The sequence below is a fragment of the Marmota marmota genome, unplaced genomic scaffold (genome assembly GCF_001458135.2).
Source record: "Marmota marmota marmota unplaced genomic scaffold, marMar, whole genome shotgun sequence".
Lineage (NCBI taxonomy): Eukaryota > Metazoa > Chordata > Mammalia > Rodentia > Sciuridae > Marmota > Marmota marmota.
The window spans coordinates 2,022,494-2,048,686 of NW_026000169.1; the positions used below are offsets into that span (position 1 = coordinate 2,022,494).

The 26,193-nt window shown below is 40.7% G+C and overlaps 1 pseudogene; it reads right to left on the reverse strand.

Moving 5' to 3' along the window:
* Positions 1–1,645: 1,645 nt before the first annotated feature.
* LOC125611788 lies at positions 1,646–25,097 on the reverse strand (annotated as a pseudogene).
* Between the last annotated feature and the right edge of the window lie 1,096 nt (positions 25,098–26,193).

The following is a 26,193-nucleotide window of genomic DNA, read 5'->3' on the forward strand; positions in this document are numbered from 1 at the left end:
GGTAGAGAGAGAGGAGGGGAGGGGAGGGGAGAGGTGGGGAGTGGGGATGGTGGAGGATGGGAAAGGCAGCGGAGCACAACAGACACTAGTATGGCAATATGTAAATCAATGGATGTGTAACTGATGTGATTCTGCAATCTGTGTATGGGGTGAAGGTGGGAGTTCATAACCCACTTGAATCAAAGTGTGGAATATGATATGTCAAGAAATTTGTAATGTTTTGAACAACCCACAATAAAAAATTTTAAAAAATGTTCTTTATGTGTACAAAGCATTATAATCTTTCCAACAGTCTTCATTTATCAACAAACTTTTCATTGTAGTCATTGAACAAAATTAACAAGTGTGAAACTGCACCACACTACCTTGTCAACCCAAGTGCTCCCTGGAGATAAGAAGTGCTTTGGAGCACTGAATGGCAAGAGAAAAAGGCTAAGAAAGACCAACAGAGATACTTCAGAAGCAGTTAAAGGAAATTGCTGGGGTGGAGTGGGTGGGGGGCCGTCAGACTCATGAGCACCATCAGATTTCCCCAAGGTTCAGAGCAGTTTTTCACCAAATCATTTTTAAGATCTGAGATTAGAACTAAGAAATCAGAGGAAGCTGCACTTTGGGATAGTGAAGCAGGTAATCGAAATTCGTAGATTAGAGGATGAAGTGAGTAAAAGAGGGAGACAAAGTGGAAAAGAGGCAGAAGAGAGAGAGGAATCGAGAAGAAGCACGGAGGGAAAAAGTTGTGCGTCGAGGAATCAAAGTCTGAAACTCATCATGAACTAAAGCCAAAGACAGGAGTCTGGAAGATGGAGTATAAGAAGAGGAAGCCAGGGATTTTGTACCTTGCAGGAGGTGACAATATATCTTAAACTGTACAGGGGTAAGCAGTGAAGGACAGCTGACACTATGCCATCTGTCTTGTAAAAGTAAGGCACTGGCACCCTTGCTTGACTAATTCCAATCAGCACTGCTAATTTAAAAGCATATGTCCCCAGAGTGCAGCCATCCTAAAGGCTGACTGTCTGCAGTCAGTCTAAAAGGACTGCAAGCCAAGTGGGTCTAGAGGAAATGAAACTCAAATTAATGCAACTGTCAAGTGAAGAGACGACAGATTTCATTGTTCTCCCACAACTTTTTAGTAGTTTCCTAAAGCTAAACCATTTGGACTATTCTTAATCAGCTACTATTGCCAAATACTGTATAACCAAACATAGGCTGACTATGATCAAAGCTCCAGTTCTTCCTCAGCCTGCACTGCCTCTGTGATATGAAACATGACAGGCAACCTGGAAATTACTACTTTTTGGGGGAGGGGCCAGGAGACTTGGCCATACATGTAAAGTCTCCCTGGTCATACATGTAAGTAAACAAGAGATATCAAATTGACTAATGTCATTAGCTGTTCAGAATCCCTTACCAAAAAGTCACAACCTTCAGACTGATCAAGCAAGAGAAGATTCTGGCACCTCAGATGCTCCGAGTCTGGGGAAGAGCTGGTTTTGGTGATAATCCTAGTGAGTTTTTATTCTGACCTTCTCAGGGATCTATGCTTGAGGTAACTCTGCCCAGCAGGGAAAAGCTTCACAAAAAGTACAAACAGGTGCCACATCTCCATGTGGGAGCGCCCCTGGTGCAGGTCTGCCCACCCTACTCAATTGTCCACGACCTCCTCTTGGTTCTGTTCTTGTCCTAGCCTTTTTTCATCTTCAGCGTCCTCATCCCTGCTCCCGTCTTGCTCCTCTGGGTCTGTTTTATTTCCCCCTTCTGTCTTGTCCTTCTTCTTTTGCTCTGAAGTTTCCTCTTGCCTTTCCTTCCTGCCTACATGCTTCCAGAGCTGCTTTTGAGAGGGCAATGAGCCCCTGGAACGTCATCTCTTCTGTGACCAAGAGCACATCACTGGCATTGGGCCACCTGTGCTTCCCTTTCATTGCAGAGTGGTTGGCACAGGATGTGGCATCCAGCAGTGACAGTGGCAGCTTTGGAGATGGTCTCTGGGCCTGCTTGATGATCTGGTGGTGACCGCATGGGGCAGGTTTAGGTCCTCTGGCCTCTGCCTCTGCTGCTGCAGGGGTTAGTGCCTCTTCAGCCTCTGGCCTCCTTTTCAGGCAGCCACTGAGTCCCCACTTCCTGCATAGCTCACTCAAAAGATTGGTTTCTGATATCCAGATTCCACCTGGATTTTCTCGGGCTGCGAAGGGCTAATTATAACTACTATTTTGACAAAGGAGATTAAATACATATATTTAATGAAAATGGTATAATTGAATTTTTGTATCTCCCAAGACTGTATTTAAATAATTTCCAAATTTAAAGAAAATCTATATCAGACTATGTGTTTCTTGATTTGGCATTTATTGATTTAGGGTTTAATAAAATATTACTTCTGCTTTTAACACAACTATCTTAGACGAAGAACTTCCCTCATGTCTCGAGTTTTCTTGTTGCCAGTGCAAACCAGCATTCTTAGCTGCCGACCCAAGTTTCTGCTTTGGGCCTTTCCCCAGGGCCTCTTGTTATAGTGGATGGAGGCTTCTTCACTGTCTTTGATCTTCTCTACCTTTAATAGGGATAAAATAGATATCTTGTTTTATTAGTTTTCTAAGGTGGCTATAACAAAGTGTCACAAATCGACTTGCTTAAAAACCAGAAGATGTTCTCTCTCTAGTTCTCTGGGCTAGAAGTCCAAAATCAAGATGTCAGCAGGAGCATCTCTAGGAAAGAGTCTCTCCCTGCTTCTTCTTGCTTCTCGGGGTTGCTGGCAATCCTTGGTCTGTGGGTGCCTTGACAGTCCAGTTTCTGCCCCTTGTCTTCTCAGAGTGTATTCCCTCTATGGCTATGTCTGTTTTTCTCTTCTGAGCAGGATACCCATCATTGGATTAGAACCTGTGCTAATCCAGAATAACCTCATTTTAACCAATTCCATCTACAAAGACCCTATTTCCAAATAAGGTCACCTTCTGAGGTTCTGTGTGGACATGAGAGGAAAATATTCAATTTAATATATATTCCCTGTGGCATTTCTGCCCTCAGTTTCTAAGCTCCAGGTACAATGAACCCATTTAAATATACATCAGCCTCTTCCTGTTGTACCTGACGTACTTCTTACTAAAGGCCTTTAGCTGTTTATAAGGGAGTAAAACATTCTTATTCTGATCTTTCCCAAAAAAGGGATGAAAACTTTTGGCTAAAAGGGCAGAGGCAGAGATTGGTGCTGCTCCATTGAATTGGTTCCTCAGCTCTCTTAACCAGGGGTCTTGGATATCCAAGGTCCCATGGTCATGTTCACATTGGTGGCAAAGAGACAGAAACTCAAGGACCCATTCTCCTGACTCTCATTCCAGCACTCTTTTTTCCCCTATTGGTTATTTTTAGTTATACCCAACATTAGGATTCATTTTGACATAATTATGAAAGCATGGAATATAATTTGCTCTCATTCAGTCTCCAGTATTTCCCCTTTCTCTCCTTTCCTTCCTACCCCTATTTTCTTCCCTCTACTATACTGATCTTTCTGCTTGTATTTTTTTTAAATTTAGTATCTTGTGGATATACATGAAAGTGAAATACACTGTGGTATATTCATATATGTACATAGGAAAGTTAGGTCAGATTCATTCCACTGTTCTTCCCTTGTCCCAACTCTTCTCCCTCCCCTGAAACACCTTCATCTAGTCCACCAATCTGACTTCTATTTTGATGGATTCTGCATCCCCCCACACCAAATTGTTTCCCTTTTATTTTGAACTAGCTTCTGCATGTCAGAGAAAGATAGTAGACATTCAAATGTCTACTTGGGGGGTCTGACTTATTTCACTTAGCATGATAGTCTCTAGTTCATCCATTTACCAGAAAAATGTCATAAGTTCATTATTCTTTATGGCTGAAAAACACTCCATTGTGTATATATACTGCATTTCCTTTCTCCCATTCATCTATTGAAGAGCACCAACATTGGTTCCATAGCTTGGTTATTGTGAATTGTGGTGCTATAAACATTGATGTAGTTGTATCCCTATAGTATGCTGATTTTAGATATTTTGGATCTATACTGGGTTATGAGGTGGTTCCATTTCTAGTTTTTTAAAGCATCACCATACTGCTTTTCAGAGTTGCTGCACTAATTTGCAGTCCCCCCAACAATGTATGAGTGTACCTTTTTGCCCAAATCCTTGCCAACATTTATTATTATTTGTATTCTTGATAGTTGCTATTCTGACTGGAATAAGATAAAGTCTCAATGTAGTTTTGATTTGCATTTCCCTAATTGCTAGAGATGTTGAAAATTTTTGTGTATTTTTTGGCCATTTCTATTTCTTCTTTTGAGAAGTCTCTGTTTAAGTTCTTCTGCCCATGTATTAATTGGATTATTTTGGATTTTTTTTGGTGTCAAGTTTTTTGCATCCCTCAAAATTCTGGATATTAATGCCCTATCAGAGGAACAGGTGGCAAAGATCTTCTCCCCTTCTATAGGTTCTCTCTTCATGTTTTTAATCATCTCCTTTGCTGTATAGAAGCTTTTTAATTTGTTGCCATCCAATTTATTGAATTTTGGTTTTATAGGAATCTTGTTAAGGAAGTCAGTTCCTTTGCTGACATGTTCAAGAGTTTCTGGTCTAATCCTAGGTCTTTGATCCAGTTTGAGTTGGCTTTTATGCAGTGAGAGATGGAGGTCAAGCTTCATTCTTCTACATATGGATTTCCAGTTTTCCCAGTACAATTTGTTAAAAAGTCTATCTTTTCTCCAATGTCTGTTTTTGGCACCTTTGTCTACTATAAGATAACTGTATTTATGTGGTTTTGTCTCTTTCTTTTACTCTATTCCATTGGTTTTCATGTCTGTTTTGGTGCTAGTACCATGCTTTTTTTTTTTTTTTTTTAATTATAGCTCTGTAGTATAATTTGAGGTCTGGTATTGTGGTGCCACCAGCATCACTTTTTTTTGGCTCAGATTTGCTTTGGCTATTCTGGATATCTTATTTTTTTCCAAATGAATTTGAGAACTTGTCACGCCACTATCTTATACCAGATTCATGAAGAAATAAATAATACATTCCTATGATGTAGTATTTATTTGTTCATGACAAATTTTAAGTTGTTTTATTTCTTGGCCTGAGCCTATGCATTGAAATATCAACATGAGAAGTCATGAGAATCTATATGGACACTAACAGATGTGTGAGCACCATTGTCTAGACCTGTTTTCCTCATGACATCTGAGACATTTTGGCTCCAGCCAGAGTGTCTTGACTACCAACCAGGTACCCGTCTTCTAATTCTTGATTATTTCCTCCTGAGACCCTTCCCTTAATTTGTGAGTGTCAGGAGCCTACACCCCAACTACAGAGCTATCATCATATTGCTACTTCTGGGGCACACTCAGAATGCATGGGCCTGCTAGGGCCAGTTTTGCTATTATATGGGGACAAAGTGGCTTTGACCTCTTTCCACACTCTTTCATGGACTGAACAATCATCCCTCCTCTGGCTATTCAACACTCCAAAAGGCTTGTGCATTCACCCCTCTATCTGAGTATTTCTAGATTTGTTAAATTTGTTAAACATTTTATTTTCAATACTCCTGCTTCCCTTTGTCTTCCTATTTTAAAAAATTATCAAAGTGTATCTTTCTAAGCTGAATGCTATGGGCCACTTTGTTTAGTCTATTTGTATTAGTATTCTACTGTTCTCTTGCTTGTACTAGCTCCCAATTGAGCATGAATATACCATTTCCAACCATTTCCAGATCATTAATAAAGCTGTGAAGAAAGACAGGTCTTACTCCAAACCCTGTGGCACCAATTAGACACTTACCCTCAAATGGGATCGTTGGCAATTTATCATTACCCTATGGTCTTTCAGCCAGTGTTGAATCAATGAGGCTGGGTTCCTGTCCAAGCCAATTTTAAACTAAGTTCCCAAGGAAACTTTCTTGAGACAAATTGCTTTTTTGAAACTGTCTATTCACTGGTAGTCTTTCCAGCTGCTTAGTTTGGAGCACACAAACCTGCCAGACCATTTCTTTGCCTCTAAGTATTTTTCAAGGTAGGAGCATTCATCTCTTTTCACTTTCAACAACCTTCTCTCCTTAAAGGAAAGAAAGTTGAAAGAGAACTAAATCATTGCGATCAGCTCCCTTCTGTATTACCAGTGACTGAAATGTTGTCTGGATGGGTATAGAAAGAATAGCACATGGTCTACTCTGAATAAGGCTTTGGTCACCCAGTTCTGCCACCCCAGACATACCTAGGTGCACAGCTCTCTAGAAAGGTCCTATAAAAGGAAATCAATGACATGGGTGGATGTCCACCAAGCTCAAGGAGTCTGAGGATCAAATCACAATTATTGAGCATCAATTATGCTTTAAAACTTATATCAGAGTTGTCCACACAAACCTAAGACATTATAGCCTACACTCTCAGTGACTTCAAATCTAGCAGTGGTGGAATTGTAAACTCAGTACCTGGGCTATCCATCTTTCAACTCTTGTGAAAATACCCACAGTTGTTCCCTATTAGGGCTTGAGGAAGTAGAGGACCCTAACATTTATAAATACATTTGAAATTATATTACCTGGCATGACAAAACTTCTAATATTTTTCAAATTAATACTGCTCCCAACTGGGTTAGGCTATCAGAGAATGACAGGTGCTAAAGGTACTTTTCTTGGGGGAATTATGTAAATAAGCTTGATGGGAGAAGCCTGTGTATTAGAGAGTCAGCTCTAGTGGTAAGCACATGCCACATTCGAGACAAAAACAGGCAGGAAGCTCCAAAATCACCTTCACCAGAGGTCTTTGCAAGTGTGATGTTAGAACCTCTACATCCAAATCACCAGAGTGAGTAAGATGAGCCAAGAGAGCCAGCCAGGAGCCATACCTAGAATCTTCTGATCCATAGTTTAACTGGTGATCCATTGCACCACTGACCTTCAACCCACCTGAGTGAATAAGATGTAGATTTCTGTCTGGTATCTTAGACCTACTCCATCACAGATTCTGAATGTGAATCTGCATTTTAATAAGTGCTTAGGGTGTCCTAAATCAGGAATTTTTAAACCTGAGTTCCCAGGTATGTTAGAGTATGTTTCTCATACTTTACTGGGCATAAGGCTCATGTGGAAAGTGGAAAAATGTAGGTCCTCAAGAATATACTTCTTATAGGTTCTTCCCTAAGTGTGGGATAGGGTGAGGGACCTGCCTATGATTTTAATCAGCATCTTGGATCTCTCCGATGCAGGTAGTCCAGGGACCTAACTCTGAGAAATCCTGGAGATGGAGATTCTGTGCCTGAATCCCCATCTTCCAGCCCACTCCTGACTTTGCATGCATGTGCCTCTGTGTCATTTTATGGTTAGGAAGATCAGAGTCCAATGGGTTTCAGTCCAGAGCAAAGTTAATATGCACTGACATAGAGGCAGGTAAGAAGCCTATAGCTAAAAGACTTGCCAGATATAGGCAAGAAAACTTACCAGTTCCAATAGTTTCTTGTGCCTATGTGTATGCAATTTAATAAAAGAGAGACTGTTAACCAGCCACTGAAGAAACTGCTCCTTCAGGTGAGCTATTTGCTACACAAATGATGCATAAGCCCTGTCCCAGCAGAAGTTTTGATTCATTTTTCTTACTGCCCAGCCTTCAGGCATTATTTTAGGGAAAGCCAAGTTTAAAATTTAAAAAAATAAATAATAATAATATTTATATTACTAAAAATCTACCTTTGAAAATACACTCCTCTGTTTTCTGACAGCAGAGGTGCATGTCCTGAAGCCTCTGAACAGTCTCCCATGGAGGACCACTTCTGCTTCCCTCGTTATGTAACTGAAAGACAAGTGCAGGCTGCATTTGCTCACTCTCCTGCGATTTATAGTTAAACTGAATATTTTCTTGTATACACGATTTCACAGGTGTTTAACCTAGCTCCCATTGTGTTCCCATGAAGCACTCAGTTTATTTGTTTTACTTTCTTTTGTTTCATTTTAGTGGTGGTCAGGTTGGTGAAGAAAAAATAAAACCCCAGGAAAAAAATATATATTTTTTAGTTATAGTTGGACACAATACCTTCATTTTATTTATTTATTTTTATATGGTGCTGAGGATCGAACCCTGTGCCTCACATGTACTAGGTAAATGCTCTACCACTGAGCTACAACCCCAGCCCCCCCAAAACATTTTAAGGTCCAAATTTTTGGAATCTCTGCCAAGGACACAGCACATTGGCGTGGGAAGAACTCGGCTGTGGAAGCTGGAAGACCCCAGCAATGGCTCCCACATGACTGGGAAGGCTGTGAGCCTCAGCTTCCCCATCGGCATGGAGGCAGATGGCCTCACTCCACTTGTCTGGGGAGGCTCACTTTTTCTCAACCTAGTCAGCAGAATTCAGTACCTTTTCCTTCCCTCCCGGTGAATCCACCCATGCCACAAGGATTGCAGAGCCAGGAGATTTTGTATAGTGATGGAGGAGGGTTTGACATGGCAATGAAATCTTCTAACTCCAAGTCTCGTCCCCAAATGTTTCATCTTCCTGCTCCTCAACAGGATCTCTGCTCCCTCTCTGCTTCCCATGGTGCTCCCACTCACTGGCTGAGTTTTCTTGGTCTCCTACTTCCTCTCTCTCCTGCGTCTCTGCAGGCCACTCAATCACTGTTCATTGCTTGACCCAGCTACACCTACAGCCTCCAGGGGCACAGAAAACAAGGAACCACCCTCTTCCCTCACCTCGTCCCTCCCTTTACTTTGGAAAACACAAGTGATTCAGAAGTTAGATATGATTTCATAATAACCTCAACTTTCACCCCCTTTTTAAGAAACTTTAAATGAATTCCAGCCGTGCTCATGCTGATATAAAGGGTGAGCAGGTTTACGTAACACACTAGAAAATCTGAAGAGGCCCAAGGCTGGAGGCACTTCCCAGGGTCTGCCCCCACCCCAATGCTCAAGAAGTAGCATTTCCCCGTGTCCTGAGTCCATGCTAGGCACAGGCCAGAGAGGCAGGGCAGGAAGGACAGATGGACACTCTAAAAAGGGGAAATCATGCCTATTTCACAGGGCTGTCCTAAAGACCAAGTGAAATAACATCTACAAAAGACCAAATGGTCTGTCTTGCACTCAAGAGGTTAAAGGAAAGCTCTGCTGTGTACACCTAGACACAGTCTCCCTGCTGGTTAACTTTCCCAGCAAAAACAAAGTGTGACTGATCCCCCTGGTATGGACACCCCATGAGGCCAGGGATTCTGTCCTGTGTGTTTCTCACTACGTATCCATTGTATCTAGAATATGCTTTGGCATGAAGCAGTGGTTGGTATGCAGTTGTTGAGTTGAATGAAAGAACAAATATATGGGTGAAAGCCTGCAGACAGCAGAATGGGCTCAGACAGGTGAAATAATGGTTCAAAGACTTGCAGCGGTGTGGCTGTAGAACTGAGAAGTTAATTTGGTCTCTGTCCCACAGCACAGTGTCTTTCTTGTGCCCCATGATCAGCCATAATCCAGGGTGATCTGATCTAAGGGTCAAATCTCCAAGAACACAGTCAGGAGACGCTTGGAGTCTGGCACTCAGCAAGGATTAAAAATCATCATGTCTCCAGTGTCTTAAATGGATCTTCTTCATGAAAGCCACTTTATTTACTATCTCTTAGCCATACTGCCCTTCCTTAAGTTCTTCAAATCTACTTCACGGCCTTTGCACATGCAATGCCTTAGAACACTATTTACCTGGCTCTGCCTTGACTAAGTTCTTTTCATCCTTCAAGCCTTAGTTTACATGAGCTTTCTTGAGAATCCATCCCTACTGTCTGCTATGGTCTAAATATTTGTGTCCCCCTCCCTCCAAATTCATATAGAAACCTAATCTTTAGTGTGATAGTATTAAAAGATGAGGGCCTTTGGGAAGTGATTAGATTATGAGGGTTCTGCCTTCTTGAATAAGATTAGTGCCCTATAAAAGGACCCTAAAAAGCTCATTTGTCTCTTCTACCTTAGGAAGGCACAGCCAGAAGATACATCTATGAACAAGGAAATGGTGAAGAACCTCACTAGACACTTGACTGTTGCCTTGATCTTGAAACATCCCAGCCTCCAGAACTGTGGACACTAAATTTCTATTTTTTTATAAGTTACCCAGTCAGCCTGAACAGACTAAGACTGTATTCACATAGAAATTTTTTCAGTTATTTTTTTCCATTATTTGCTTGTGATTACTTGTTTAGCTGTTCTCTTCCTATATAGGGCCAGGGAATTTCTACTCTGTTGACTTTTGTATCATCAGTGCTAACACAGTGTCTGTAGTGAATGAATCAATAAACAAATCTGTTATCCAATAAAAGGCAAAGGGTTTTGGGATGAGGCATCTTCCCATCAGTTATCCTAGTGACTATTTGAATATGCAGTGTTTCAAGGAGCAACTCCCAGAAGGTAACGGGCTCTTTGAGCCAACCCCAGCTTGAGAGAGGAGCCTTCACAATGCATTCTATGATTGTGAGCTTTTGTTTAGGTCTGTTTCTAACTCTTCAAGTAGATCCCAGGCAAATGACTTGATATGTCTTCATCACAGCAGAAACCCAGACAAGGAAATTATATGCTCTACTGTTGGTTCCTACTTACAAATTAAGTATAGCAAGCTGTGATAACAGTTGTATACATATTCAATTGGAGCCTTATTGGGGCATCTTTTTAAATTTATATCCTGTTAGAGTACATAGAACTGGAATTTAAAAGCTATTTTAGATCACAGTGAAAAAAAAAATATTTACTGAGAGCTTATGCAGTGCCTAGCCCCAGGAAAAAAAAGAATATAGAAAAGTCCCAAGCCCATGGGCTCTGTTCTCAAGAAGCAGACTATTTAGTTAGATGAACACATTTTATACACAAGATACGATTATACCTCTTAATGCATGCAATGAACAGGATAGACACTAAGTACGATTGAACTTAAAGGAGGAGAATAAATGTATGCTGGCGTCTTAAGGGAAAGGAATGTGAATGAGGTGAAATTTAACTGGACTTTGAAAGATGGGGGAGAATAAATCAACATATTTATTGAGTGCCTACTGTGCATAAGATATGACACTAAATACTATGGGGGATACAAAGAATTATAAGACAGGGTCTTTGCCCTTGGCAAGTTCGTGATCTACTTGTAGAGACAGGACATAAATCAGTGAGAGGTTAAATAACATTATGAGAGATAAATAGCCACCGAGACAATGGCAGCATAGGAGATGTCACGGGGCGTTGTGGGTTTAGTTACACAATGAATGATATAGACCACAAAAACATCAGAGTTCAAACAGGTGGGTTGGAAAGACTCCTCAGAAGATAGAGGACTGAAACTGCAGTTTGAAGGATGGGTAAGAAGGTGATGGAGGATGATGGGGGACATTACCAGGGAGGGAGAGTGGAGAATGACCTACCTGCAGAGGCAGGGTGGGAAAGTCTGTCAGAGGAAAATGAGTGAGCCAGGCTGGTCAGAGCAGATGAAAAGTCAGAAGACGAAGTGTTAGGAGCAAAGCTGGGAGGAGCATTAAGACTGGACTATGAAGGTGATCAAAGCTAGCTGCTGAGCTTACACATCCCCTCCACACCATTAAAAGCCACTGAAGATTTTGCTTAGGGGCATGATGCTTAGAGGTGGATCAGACATGCGTCTTGAATGTTTCAAACCTGGATTTCAGGAGGATTCAGTGACGCCTGCACACTCATGTACCGAGCACCTGTGATTGGCCAGATGTGGGCCTATCCAAAGATGCAAAGATTAGTAACATAGGGGCCCCTGCAAAGGAACTGAACAGATGCTTCACAGAAGAAATATAAATGGTCACCAAATATATGAATGAATATTCAACATCTCTAGCAATTGGAGAAATGCAAATGAAAACTACACTGAGATTCCACCTCACTCCAGTCAGAATGGCAATTATCAGGAATGTAAGTAATAATAAATGTTGGTGAGGGTGTGGGGAAAAAGGTACACTCACACATTGCTGATGGGACTGCAAATTGGTGAAACCACCCTGGAAAGCAGTATGAAGATTTCTCAGAAACTTGGAATGGAACCACCATTTGACCCAGTTATTCTACTCCTTGATTTATATGCAAAGGACTTAAAATCAACATACTATGGTGACCGCCATATCAATGTTTATAGTGGCTCAGTTCACAATAGCTAAGCTATGGAACCCACCTATAGGTGCCCTTCAACAGATGAATAGTTTAAAAATTTTATATATATATATATATATATATATATATATACATATACACACACATACACATATATACACAATGGAATATTACTCAGCCATAAAAAAGTAAAATTAATGGCATTTGCCAGTAAATGGATGGAACTGGAGACTATTGTGCTAAGTGAAATAAGCCAATCCCCCAAATCTAAAGGCCAAATGTTCTTTCTGATATGTGTATGCTAACACACAATAAGGAATGGGAGAGAATAGGATTTCACTGGATTATACCAAAGGGAATGAAGGGAAGGGAGGGGGAGTAGGAAAGACAACAGAATGAATCAGACATATCTTTCCTATTTCATATATGAATATGCAACCAGTGAAATTCCACATAATATACAACCACAAGAATGGGATCCTAAGTTATACTCCATGTACATATAATGTGTCGAAATACACTCTACTATCATGTAAAAAATAATATAGGGCCCCTGGCTTCAAATTTCTTAAGTGTAAAGTGAGGTAATGCTAAGTAAGCAATTTTAGCAATTTTAGCAATTTCAATATCTTCCAGAAACAACAGACAATATCATAGAGAGGAGTTCAGGAATCAGGAGGGGGAACTTCAGATTTCAGCTGTATGGAAAGGGAAGGAAAACTTCAATTTAGGTGCATAGAATTCAAGGTAAAGGAGGGATTTTTTTCCCCACAAAAATGTTTAGAGGGCAAAGGCAAACCTAAGATTTAAGCTCAGAGCAAGGCTCAGGAGGAGGGATGCAGATTGTAGAGGGCACAATCTGTCACTCTTCAATAGTGAGGTGGGGGCTGCTTTGCAGAGTTCGAGGTTGGGGTGATGGAAAAAAAGCCCTTGGAAGGTTGTTATGGTTTGGATGTAAGGTGTCCCCCAAAAGCTCACGTGTGAAATAGTGCAAGAAGGTTCAGAGGAGAAATGGTTGGGTTGTGAGAATCTTAACCCAATCAGTGAATTAATCCCCTGAATTAACTGAGTGGTAACCCAAGTGGTAGGGTGTGGCTGGAGGAGGTGGGAATTGGGGGGTGGCTTTGGGTATATATTTGTATCTGGCCAGTGGACTCTCTCTTTCTCTTCTTTCTGATCATCATGTGATGATCCGCTGCCACACTTTCCTGCCATGATGTTCGGCCTCACCTTGAGCCCTGAGGAATGGAGCCTGCGTTCTATGGACTAAGACCTCTGAAACTGTGAGCCCTCAAGTAAACTTTTCCTCCTCTATATTTGTTCTGGTTAGATCTTTTAGTCAACAGCAGCGAAAGAGCTGACTAAAACAAGGGCCTCGTCAAGCAACCAATCCTCTGGTCTTGGGAAGTTTTGACCCAAAACTGGATGACCGTGTTATGAATATCACACAAAAAGATTCCCTAAAGCTGGTAGAAAATTGGATCTGTTAAAGAGTTTCAACCCTGGTGTTTATTAAGAAGAGTGTTGTTACTAATAAAGTCTAAAAATTTGGAAGTTTATAAATGATTTCCCCTGTTATAGTAATGAATCAAGAACATCAAATTTCTCCAAAATAATACTTTTTAATTTACTGACTGCATTTAAGTATGGTTCCCTGAGTGAGAAAGCAGGGAAACTTACCTGAAAGCTAACTTACTTGGAAACTGGAAGGTAATTCCCAGCCCATGGCAGGTCCCCCAATATCTGTGGCTTATGTGACTATCATTGACATTGGTGTGTATGGTTGAAAAATGTTGGGTGTGTTAAGCAAACCACAGGTTCTCTTGTGACACAATATTTCTATGGCACTGTGCTGTGATTTAACAATTAGAAGATTAATTGTTAATCTTCTAATTGTTAAATTAGATTTGTATACAAATAAACTAATGGAGGCCTTTGTGAGTATATGTGATTTCCATAAAGCAGGAAGAATTTTTCAGGATCAAGTCAAAAAAGATGACCAAGAGATTGGAAAATAGAGTGGCCATTTCTAGAGATGAAGGTATTAGGGGTTTTAGACCTTTTCTTTCCTCTGGATACAGCTATCCACACCTCTGTGTCAAATTTCTCTCTTTGTACCAAGTACCTGACTAAATCTTCCATTTCTTGGAGTTTTGATGCTAATCACCCATGGATCATTCTTTTAGGGCCCAAACTCCATCGATGACATCTGCTGCATCTCCGTGGCAGATGATGTGGTGGACCTCCAGTGAACAGCAGCCTGTGTGTGCCAGGGGATAGGGCGCCGCCAGCCGCGAGTGATGAGTGGAGAAGAGATGGGAGTGTGAGTGTTTCCTGTGATGGTCCCAGCCTTCTTTCCACCCACGGGGACAGTGTGCTTCCTCTCTCTTCCTCAGAAGAGCAAGTGGGGTCATTGCTTATTGAGAATCGTGAGTATCTTTTTTATCCAAAGACATCAGCAACAGAAACCAGGGACTTGAGTCCCCTATCGTTCACTCTGCCAATTGTCCCTTGCTGTATTCTCTACTGTTTGTTTTCATCCATTTATAAATAACCTCATGTTGTGGTCAGGCACTTCTTTTAAGCATTGCTGGGGCCTTGGATGATGGTTGTCTTCCCTCGACGGGCTCTGCTGAGAAAATGCCAGAGGAACTTCAACAAAAACTCCCCCTCCTGCTTGGCCTCAATCTGGACTCCCTTTCTTTCTTTCTTACCTTCTATTGGCTTCCTGCTCTCTGTTTTCCATCCCATTGCCTCCCCCAATATTCATGTTCAAAGACGCTTTGAACACAACAAGAATACTGCCAGAGCTAATTATAACTGCACATGAATTTTGTTACATCATAAATTTCTTTCTTATCCTGAATATCTCAAATTGACCTTTGATCAATAAAGAGAATTAATGTGATAATTTCTCTCTCCCTTTTCCCTCTCTTTAGTTTCTACTGAGGGGAACATTTTTTTTCCCATCCCTGTCTGTGTGTCTTTTTTTAAGTTCCCTGTCCCTTGCACCCTTATTTAAACCTAAAATATTGGTGAATTCTCACTTCAGGCTCCGAGTTCACTAGCAGAACAGTTCAGTACAGATGGAGGCCAACGCAGATTCCTTAAAGGTCAGCAACAGTGAGGTGTGGAGGCTAAAGTGCAGTGAACAAAAGACGCTAAATGACTTGAACATTCTGTGGGATGTGTATTTTGGGAAATGATCCAGGACAGTGCCCGAGGTGAGCAGGATTCCGTGGTGGTGTGTGTGAACTTGCAGTTGGTCTGTGTTGAGCAGCCCGCTGCAGATCTCAGTAGCAGCTTGATCTCAGGTGTGACCTTAACTGCGCTAAGAAGTTTCCTATTAAACAGGGGTAGTGACAATTCCTATCTCAGAGGGCTTGAGGCAGAACTTAGCTAAGAGTTATGAAAACATTTAGCATGGTACGAGGCACAAGAACTTGATCCACAAGTGGTAGCAATCACTCTATGTAATCCCTTTCTAATGCCTTCCCCTGGTAGGCAAATCGTGACCACTATTTCTTCAACAATCTCCTTGAGAAATTCTTGGTGCATGGAAATGATGTTCAGAACTCATCATAAGCCTTAGGAAAAGAAGGAGTAAAGGCAAGGACTGTTTGCCCTGTAGACAATGCCAATAACTGAGTTGATATCAACTTAGGAAACTTCCGCACTGTCCAAGACATTAACCTGCTTGCTGTGGGCTTGTCTCAGTGATATGTTAGTATGAGATGTGTGTGTGTGTGTGTGTGTGTGTGTGTGTGTCAAAGGGAATATTTTCTATTGCTTTGAGATTGGTGCCTGGTACAAGGTCTACCAAGGGCTAGGGCGAGGACCTCTCCCCAGGAGGCTGGGGTGAACTCTAGTTCACAGTCTGAGAGGTGGAGGACTGAGGGGCAGAAGAGGTCAAATTGGAGGTGAATTGTTTACATCAAGAGTTGTGCTGCAGGGAGGCTCCTAGGACATGAGAGCTCACACCTGGGCCCCAGGAGACACTGCCCACAGTTGGAGGACTGATGCCTGGAGGGCTTCCGGGGCCAGTCTGTGTAAGCTAGGGAAGCAGAGAAGTCATCAGAGAGAGGACTGCAGCAGTAGCCAGCCATGGACCCCTCCCCCTGCCTTCTCCCCACTTCAACAGCACCAGAGGAGTCAGGACGAGGGCAGGAGAGGTGGCTCAGAGACCAAGCAGAGTCCCAGGTCCCAGCTGGTTAGGGCTTAAAATGTGTCTTCAAAAAGATATGCTTATGTACCTCAGAAAGTGACCTTATTTGGAAATAGAATCTCACAGAGGCAATGACATTAAAATGAGGTCATTAGGGTAGGTCCCAATCCAATGTGACCATGTATTTCCTAATGAAAGGGGAAATTTGGACATAGATATACAGAGGAAAGACGAGTGGACAGACATAGAGAGAACGCCAGGTGACGATGGAGAGATGCTGCTGTAACCTAGTTGGGGCCATGAACTGGAAAAGGCAAGAGAGCTTTTAGAAGGATCACAGCCCTGATTTGGGGCTTTCAGCCTCCAGATTGTTGAGACAATAATTTTCTATTGCTCTCAGCCACCCAATTTGTTGCACCTTGTTACCTCAGCTTCAGGAAGCTTCTATGAAGCTCAAAGCTTTGCAGGTGGGAGGGGAAGGAGGTGTGATTTAAGTCCATTGATGACTGAAACTTTCACTTGAGCTGAACTTTAAGAGCCAAACATGACCAAAAAGTTATAGAATCTACCAAAATTTTATCAAAGGATGTGCTCTGTAGGAAAGGGTGGTTCTACAGAGCATAGCTGGAAGCAATGACTGGAAAAAACACAATTATTTTATGCATACACCCCATCACGTTCAGACTGCACAGCAAACCGGTTTCATACAGATCCAAACATCCTCTGCCCACCAGATGCTTGGGAATTTTGCCAGGATTACTCTCAGGCTGCATGCTGGTTTCCATGACAATGCATGTAAGAGACAATCCTATAACTACCCAGTTTGCAGACTAGGAACTAGTAGTAGTTTTAAATGCTATACCTGCTAATGTTTTGTGATTAAACCTGATGTTTAGTGATGTACCCTTGGGACCATGAATCACCGAAATCTGAGAGAACTCAAGAACAATAATGGAACTCACTCAATGAATCCATTTACATTACAGGTAGAATAGAGAGAAGACCCCTTTCCATGTCTTGTTTTTGTGATTAGATTAGTACAAGAAAGCTCCTTACCCAAGAGAGTCTCTACCATAGTCTAATTCCCAGTGTCCTTTCCCAAGCTTGAGTAAGGTAATGGGCTTTGTTTCATTCCCATTTAGCCCACTGAGGTGAGCCATTACGCTTCTGCACAGTCCCAAGAGGTTGTGGGCTATAAGCCAAGTTTCAGGGGTGGAGCATCACCCAGGATTTCTACCCCTCTTCCTCCTGGGGAGTGAGGCAGGGAGAGAAGTCTCATCAGGGTGGGAAGTCAGCTATGTTCACCCTGCAGGATCTCAGCAGGACTTATTACTGCAATTAGCACTTTCTCTCTTGCAGGGCAGTGAGGGCAGCTCAGCTAGGGCCTCCTCATCACAAACTCTAATTTTCTTCACCTCACAGGACTGGAATTATTTAGAGTTATTTTCCTGATTCTTTGATTCACTAGACGGTTCTTGTTGGTATGCCTGTTGAGCATTGGTAAGTTTGGAAATACTGGAAACCCTAGAAGAAGAGGCATTGAAGGAGACAGTGAGGGATGGTAGAATGGCTGGGGGAGGGCACAGAGACATGTCTGGGACTACCATGGGGTCCCCAGGATAGAAAAGAAGATGATGTAACCAGGACTCTGAGCAAGGGAAAGGAAGCTCTCCTATTTATAAGGCTACCTCTTTAACAGTTATCTTCAGACACCCCTGGGTGCTCTTGGTGGGAAATCAAGTCTCTCCTCCTTAAGACCTAATCTTCCTTCCCATCACAACTGGGCCATGGGTGGTTGAGTTTTGGATGTTTATTCTGACTTATTAGTTGGCTCTACTGGTGAAGGAGGAAGGGCCAGACGGCAACCAGAATTAAAGAGGTCTATTTGCTTTCTATAAAATAAGCTTCACTGTTGTGAAATGCTTATATCATTTCAAGAAACTCCTCTGGATCATTTTTTCTCCCTCTCTGACTTTACAAATTGAGATCTATTGACCATTGCCCCTTTCCTATCTTCTTTCCTTGGCTTTTAGGATTTCACATTCATCTGGTTTTGCCCTCATCTCTTGGGCGGCTCATTTTCCATTCATTCTCTGCTTCCTTTGCCCCTACCTGTCCTTTGAATGCTGTTCTCTCCCAGTTTTTGTTCTTAGCCCTTTGACATTCTTTCTTTCTCAGTTTTTTCCATTCATTTCCTTACTGATGATTTTCTGATCTCTATTTCTAGCCCAGGAAGTGTTTTCAACTCTAGGCTCAGAATTCCATTTCTTATTCAAAATATAATTCCATCTTTATATAATGCAAACACTTGCAGTAGACACACCTAAAATCTTCTATTCCTTCCCACTCTGCAAATCAGACTTTTCTCTTCTATTATCCCAAATTCCACCAGCTAGCAAGATCAGAAATGCAGGAAGCCTTTCATAATTTCATATTCTAACATCACACCCACCAATCACCCAATCCTAATAATGCCATCACCTAACTAGACCTTGTCTGTCTCCATCTACTTCTCTATTCCAATGCCACAGTCCAGATTAACACTGACTGGCATCTGAGGGGAATGTTAGATGTGTGGGTTCTCCAAGTTGGCTTGGTTTTTTTGGTATGTATCTTGTTTTGTTTTGGTATACTTTCAAAACATCATTTAACTGTATTCATCATTTATTTAGAGAGAAATTGCAAAAAAGCAACACCCATGGAAGGAGCACTAAAGCCAAGCGAGTTGACTTCAGAGAGTATAAAAGAGTTAGCCTACAGGCTGGGAGGAGAAGGGGTAGTTAATGGTACCCAAATACAGCTAGAGAGGAGTAGTAAATTCCGTTTCCCACAGCACAAGAGGGTGCTGATAGTTCAAAATAATTTATTGTATGTATTTTATAAAGAACTAGAAGCACCCATAGATTTCTAACACACACAAAAAGGATATATATTTAAGCAGAGAGAAATGCTAATTACTCTGATTTGATCAGTACACATTGTGTGTATATAATAATATATACATGACACATACATATGTCTATACATACACATATTATATATGTCAAATTATCACACTTGTATATTTCTTTATGAAATTATTTACTTGTCTTGCTTTTTATTTTTATTTTTCTAACTTTTAATTTTGATTTGTAAATTAACAGATACACACACACATATATAAATATATATATGAGATACAAGTGATGGTATGATTCATGAATATGATGTGGAATAATTAAATCAACTAATGGATATATCCATCACCTCAAATAATTATTGTTGTTATTAGAAATTTACTGTTGATGATTTTGAAATGTACAGTACATTATTATTGACTATATTTTATGTGCTGTGCAATGTATCTCAAAGAAAAAGAAAGCTTATTCCTCCTAACTATAGCTGTATATCCTCTCTCTGACCATCATCTATCTTCCCATCTTCCATCAGCACCCACCTAGGGTAAACACTATTCTACTCTCTGCTTCCTTCAGTTTGATTATTTTAGATTTCATTATTGGTAAGAACATGCAATGTTTGTCTATCTGTGCCTGGCTTATTTCAGTTAATATGCTGTTCTCCGATTGCATTCATGTTTTGCAAATGCAAAATCTCTTTTTCTTTTAAGGCTTATTAGTATTCCATTGTGTATATATATCACATTTTCTTTATCCATTCTTTTGTTAATGGTTGATATCACTAATCATCAGGGAAATGCAAATTATAACCACAATGAGATATCATCTCACACTTGTCATATTGGCTATGTTTAAAAAAAAATGGAAGATAACAAGTGTTGGTGAGGATGTGGAGAGAAGGGAACCCATTACACTATTAGTGAGAATGTAAATCAGTGTAAATATTAGGGGAAACTATATGGAGTTTTTTTTTTTTTCAAACAATAAAAATATCATATGACCTATTGATTCTACTTCTAGATATTTACCCCCAAATTTTTAAATCACTTTGTCAAAAAGATGTCTGCAATCTCAAGTTTATTGTAGCACTATTCATAATAGTCAAGTGAGGGACTCAACCTAAGTGTCTAATCACAGATAAAACAATTTATCTGCTGTAAGTCAGCTTATGTCCTTTGGTAAGGTTTGCAGAGGATGCTTGAGGCCGGGAGATGGCTCCATGATCATAGAGATTTATCAAAGCATTACTTCCAGTCACATAGACTTCTGCTTGGGAAAGCATTTCTAAACATAAAATTATAGCCAATTTATGGCTTTTCCGTGAATGTTTTATAAACTTACTGATCCTCACTACCAGGTCCTTCCAGCTGACTCCCCTTAATTTGGTTCTGATCTCCTGGAGTATGCATTGACTTCCTATTGGGTCTTTCTCAATTCTTGCTGTTCTTCAAACCATTTTTCATAAGACAGAATATTTTCCAAATGCATATCTGAGAGTGCCACTCATCTGAGAAACCACATTGCAGAATTGAAAGAACTTACACTATGTTTTAAACTCTACAGCCTGCTTCCTCAGCCTTAGGGTCAGGTTGAACTGCAACGTGACTTACCTAGCATTTGTTTTCTGAATGTAGCCTCGTCTGTAACCTCACATCCTGTCTCTTTCTCTTTCTCTATACTCCAGCCATATTTATCCATTTTCAATGTCCAGATATGCCATTTTCTTCTACTCTGGGTATTCATGAATTATTTTCTTCTATGTAGGACACTTTGTTCTCCATCCTTTCTTTTCCTTGGCTAACTTCAATGCATCCTCCCTATATCAGTGTAAAACTCACTCTTTCAGTGAGTTTGTCCCTAGACAAGATTCATCACCTTCAGTTTCTATGTACTTTCCTTATTATTATAACACCAATTCTTTACATTGCTATCACTAGTTTAATTTTCTCTAAGTTTCCATAAAGACAGGGTTCATGACTATCTTATATCCTTTGTGCCTAACTAGTAGCTAACAAATGCTGTACTCATTTAGAGAAAGAATACCTAAATGAATGTATGAATGGCTGAGTTAGTGTCCTTACTTTATAGCTTATTATTCCCTGGACTCCATATCTAATTGGCAACCAAGGCTGGTGTGTTCTAATTTTTACCACCCCTCATATGCTTTCCCTCTTCTATCTTATAGTTGGATCATGACAGTCATCTCCTACTTGCCTTCAGTTTGGCACTGCATTTAATCTCCATATGGACATCTGAAATAAACATCCATGTCCTTTCCTTTCTAGTCCACTGTATAAATATTAAAAACCCTTTTGCAGGCCTGATCAATTTCTGCAACTCCATCCCCCTCTTTCTCATGACCTAGCAATGCTGAATTACCTAGAGTTCTTTTGAATATTCCAGAATATTCTATGTCTTCTAGCTTCTTTCCAGCTTTTATTCATGCTTAGCACATCTCATGCCATTTTGTGTACTTGGAGAAGCCTTATATACTTTTAAAAACTCAATTTGAGGGTGCTTCTAGGGAGTTAGTCTGAACCCTTCTTTCTTTGTGCCTGAGATGAATTAGTGGCTATCATAGCCTGGATACTATTTTTTTGCATGCATTCTGGTTGTCGGAACCTTTCTACTCTTGGGGGCAGAGGCCATAATCTGATTCATTTAATATTCCCAGCAACTAGACCAAGGCTGGCACATTTTGCTGAAAAATGCAGGTGATCCACAGTATTCTATGCATTAAGGAGCTACTACTCTAAGATGTTCAGCATGTTGAACTAGCATCCTGGCAGACTTATCTAGAAAAGTAGCTATGAACTCCTTTCTCCTATTTGAAAGTCTGAGCAGCCTAGGACTGAACTGAGAAAGGAATATATTATAATTTATCCCACAACTTATTTGATGAGGTCTCCCTTCCTGCTGACTCTTACTTGAGCATTTCCTGAAAGGTAAAATCTTGAGTCCATTTCTGCCTTTTAATGATATATAACTTTTTCTATTTCCTAATGCCAGCCCCTAGGAAGGAGGAAGCTTAGCAGTAGAGGCTTTCAAAAGGTGCCAAGCAGTAGTTTATAGTGAAGGGCTAGACTTCCATGTTATTAGTGGTATTGGTCAGCCATGGTGGAGATGCAGGGTGAGATATCAGTGGTGGGCCCAGGGAAGGGGATGGAAATAAACTAGGGGCATGAGGGCCAGGTCTAGAGAGACCGACCTGGCTATAGAACTGACCCTGCAAGTAGTCACACAATAGCATAAGTACTGGTCCTGTCTCAGATTCTGAGATGGCTCTTTAAGACGTTTACTCCCCAAGGAGTGGGTATGACAGAGAATCTCAGAGCTCAGGAGTACAGTGACTTGGAAGCACGACTTGTCTTTCCTGCTTGAGTGAAAGCCAGAACTGTGACTGGAAATAGATTCAGCTCTACAACCCTTTCACTTGGAGCCAACCCCAATGGGAATCTGAGGATAAAGAAGAGTTAGGGCTGGGTCTAGGAGGGAATTTTCTTTCCAGAAGCACAAAGTACGTTCTGGGTGCTATGGAGCCCACTAAAGGAACATGCAGTTAAGGGCTGAATTAAGTCTAGGCTCCTCTCACTGATAGAAACAGGGCCCCAAATATTACATTCTTTGTTTCTCAGTTGTCAGGAAGGGGTTAGATCAACCTAAAGTTTGGAGTTCTTTAGAATATTTGTAATCTCCATTTTATGTTAGAAGTTCTGAAATCCTAAATGGCCAAGAGCATATAGTAATTAGGAAAGTTAAATTTAAATCAAGATGCAAGTTATTTGAGCCCATCCAATAAAATTTGAGTAAGTTAAAAATGTTTTAAAATAAAATAATCAATGTTGGCGAGGGCACAGTTGAACAGACCTTCTAGCACATTCCTGGTTTTAGATTGGTGCGACCATTATGGGAAGTAATTTGTACATTCATGTCAAACCCCTTTAAAAAGTTCATCCTTGAATGAGTATTTACTGGTGTCTATTCAACCCTCATTTCTGCCTTTCTCCTTCTTAATACAGTTCAGGTCTTTGTTTGGATATCATCCTTCTCCAAGAAACCATTTATTTGCAACTGGGGAAGTTGATCCCCTCCCTACCTTCCTGGGTGTCTCTGATTGGCTTAAAACTAGTTGGAACATCTGAAGCGCTGGTCCACAGTGTTTGATTGGTGCATGGGTACAGGGTGTATATTCTAATAAGGGTGAATTCCAAGACTCTTGCTTGGAAATCTGAATCAAATACCTTCTCTCACTCTGGATGTGGCTGAGAACATTGATAGCCCTGTTTGTGGCTGGTAGCCATCCAAGTTTGAGTTTAATTTTCTGCTATTTGCCCCTTAAAATCTGCCAACTTTGACCCAGTAATTTCACTTCTAGGAATATTTCCTAACAAAATAATCATAAATTCATACAAAAAACCCTAAGTACACTATGATTTATAAGAGGAAAAAAAAATAGGAAACAACCTACATAAAGTCCTCAAATGGGGGAAGGTTAAATAAATTATATTGTGCTCATAGGAGGAAATTTTATGAAACTATTACAAATCATGTTTCTGAAGACTATTTAATGACCTTGGAAAATGCCCACAGTATAGCATAAAGTATAAAAAATAAGATGTAAAATTGGATTCACATAATGCGATCCCATTATCTTATTTACATATAGAGAGATTGGAAGGAAATACACCAGAATATTAACAGTTGTTTATGGGTTATTTTTACTACCCACTTTATAGGTTTTGAACATTTAATTTTTTAAAATGTGCATATATCACTTTTATATCAGACAAAATTTGATAAACATGACCAATATTTTTACAGCTTTGACCCTGGGACAGAGACCCCAAAGGTGACAACATGCTCATTTTTTTTTTATTTTGCTGAGGTATATATTCGAATCATGCATACCCCTACAGCCTATTATGATGAAACATTGTAAACTCAGCCACCCTTTATGTAGGCCAGGCATTTTATGGAGCTCAGCCCTGGAAAGAAATTAGGCTCAGGTAGAGCCAAGGCAAAATCTGTGACTCGACACAGTAGCAAATACTTCTCACCAGAAGAACAGAATTAGTGCCCTTCTTCTTCTTGGTGTCAGGCTGAATCTGAAGTTGTGTCTCCTGTTTCCGGACTCTCCCCTCATGATGCACAGGTTTAGAATTGTCACTGCATTTTGCAGATGGGAAACCAAAATGCTCTGGGAAGTGACTCACCCGTAGCCAGACTGTAATATAGCTGCAAAGAAACAGTTTAGAACCAGGGCCATCTGCTGCTCCTATTAGGGGCTCAGTGCCCAAGGTAGCTTATCTCTTGGAGCTATTTCCCACAGGCTGGTATTGAGGGCAACATCCTCTACCTAGAAGGCCTGGCTCAGTGCAAGACATCTGCATTTAATCTCAACTGACTCAGAGTCTGAGGAATGTAGTCTCAGAGACGTCTGGTTGAGAAAACCATGGTAGGTGAGAGGGACACATGTCTATCTGAGTTTACTTTCTCTCCACTATCTGCCTCCCCTTTGCATCCTGCTTTCTTCTGAAAGGGGAACGGGAGATCACTGTTGTATAGTTATCAAGAACATTTCCTCTGGAATCGGGTTGATTGATTTGAACCGGGGTACTGTCATGAATTTTCTGACTTTGGAAAAGATACTTCTCCTAAGTCTCAGTTTTCATATTTGTTTATTAGGGACAATAATCATACCTCACTCATAAGTTTGTGATAATGGAATACAATAATACATGTAAGAGTACCTGGTGCATAATGAAGGCACAATAAGTTGATCATTTATATTACTAGCAAGTAGTAGCTGGAATGGGTTTGTAAAATGGTGCAACTTCTTCCGAGAACCATTTGGTGAGTTCTAGTAAAGTTGAGGACATACATACCCTATGACCAAGAAGCTCTTCTCCTGGGCATCTGCTTGCATAGGCATAAGAAGCAGATATAGAAATGTTCATATCAGAAACATTTGTATTCACAAGCTGAGAACAATTCACATTTTCATTCATTCAGGAGAATGAATGACTCAGTATGTAGTCATATAATGAAATACCATAGATCAGCTAAGATAAGAGAGCTAAAGCTATACAGATCAACATAGATGAATCTCATGAATATAGAGCTGAGGAAAAATAGTGAAACAGTTGCCGAACACATACAGAATGCTGGGTTTTATAGATGCTAAACAACTATACATCCAGAAGGGATATGTATATATGTAAGGAAAGCATAAAGAAATGATAAACACCACATTAAGTTAAATGACAAAGGCGATGGTGTGCAGGGGCATCATTTCAGACGAGATCGGGCGCGTTCAGGGTGGTATGGCCGTAGACGGGAGGGCATCAATTCAATATTTTTTTCTTGCTAAAAGGCAGGGGCATGGGGTAGTAGGCAGAATTCTAAGGGGGTCCTCAAACTCTCATCAAACTGGTGCCTGCATACCTCCTCCCAGTTATTCAATTAAATACTAATGGAGCTTCTGTTGTGAAAGGATTTTGCAGATATAGTTAAAGTTCCAAACCAGTTGACTTCAAGATAGGCCTTAAGATTATTCTAGATGGGTTTAAAACAATCAGCTCAGCATTTTATAAGGGGAATGAGATTTAAAGCATAGGAGGGGTTTGACATGAGGGGGATTTTTTCCCCTCCACTGACTTGAAGATGGAAGAGACCATGTAGCAGGGAACCAAGAGTGGCTCTGTGAGCTGAGGCTGGTCCCAGTTGACAACCAGCAAAGAGAACTTGGTCCTCAACCATAAGGGTCTAAATTCTATAAATAACCTGAATTATCCTGGAAAAGGAACCAAACCACAGATGAGATGAATCATCGGTCTGGACTCTCCCTGGGTCTGAGTGTTGTAGGACCCTGGTCAGAAACCCTGCTACATTGGGCCTGAATGTCTTGCCTATAGAATTGTGAGCTAGTAAATGAGCATGGTTTTAAATTGCTATGTTTGTAGTGTTTTGTCATGCAATAATATAAAACTAATACACATAGGAACTTAATATTATTCTTTGTA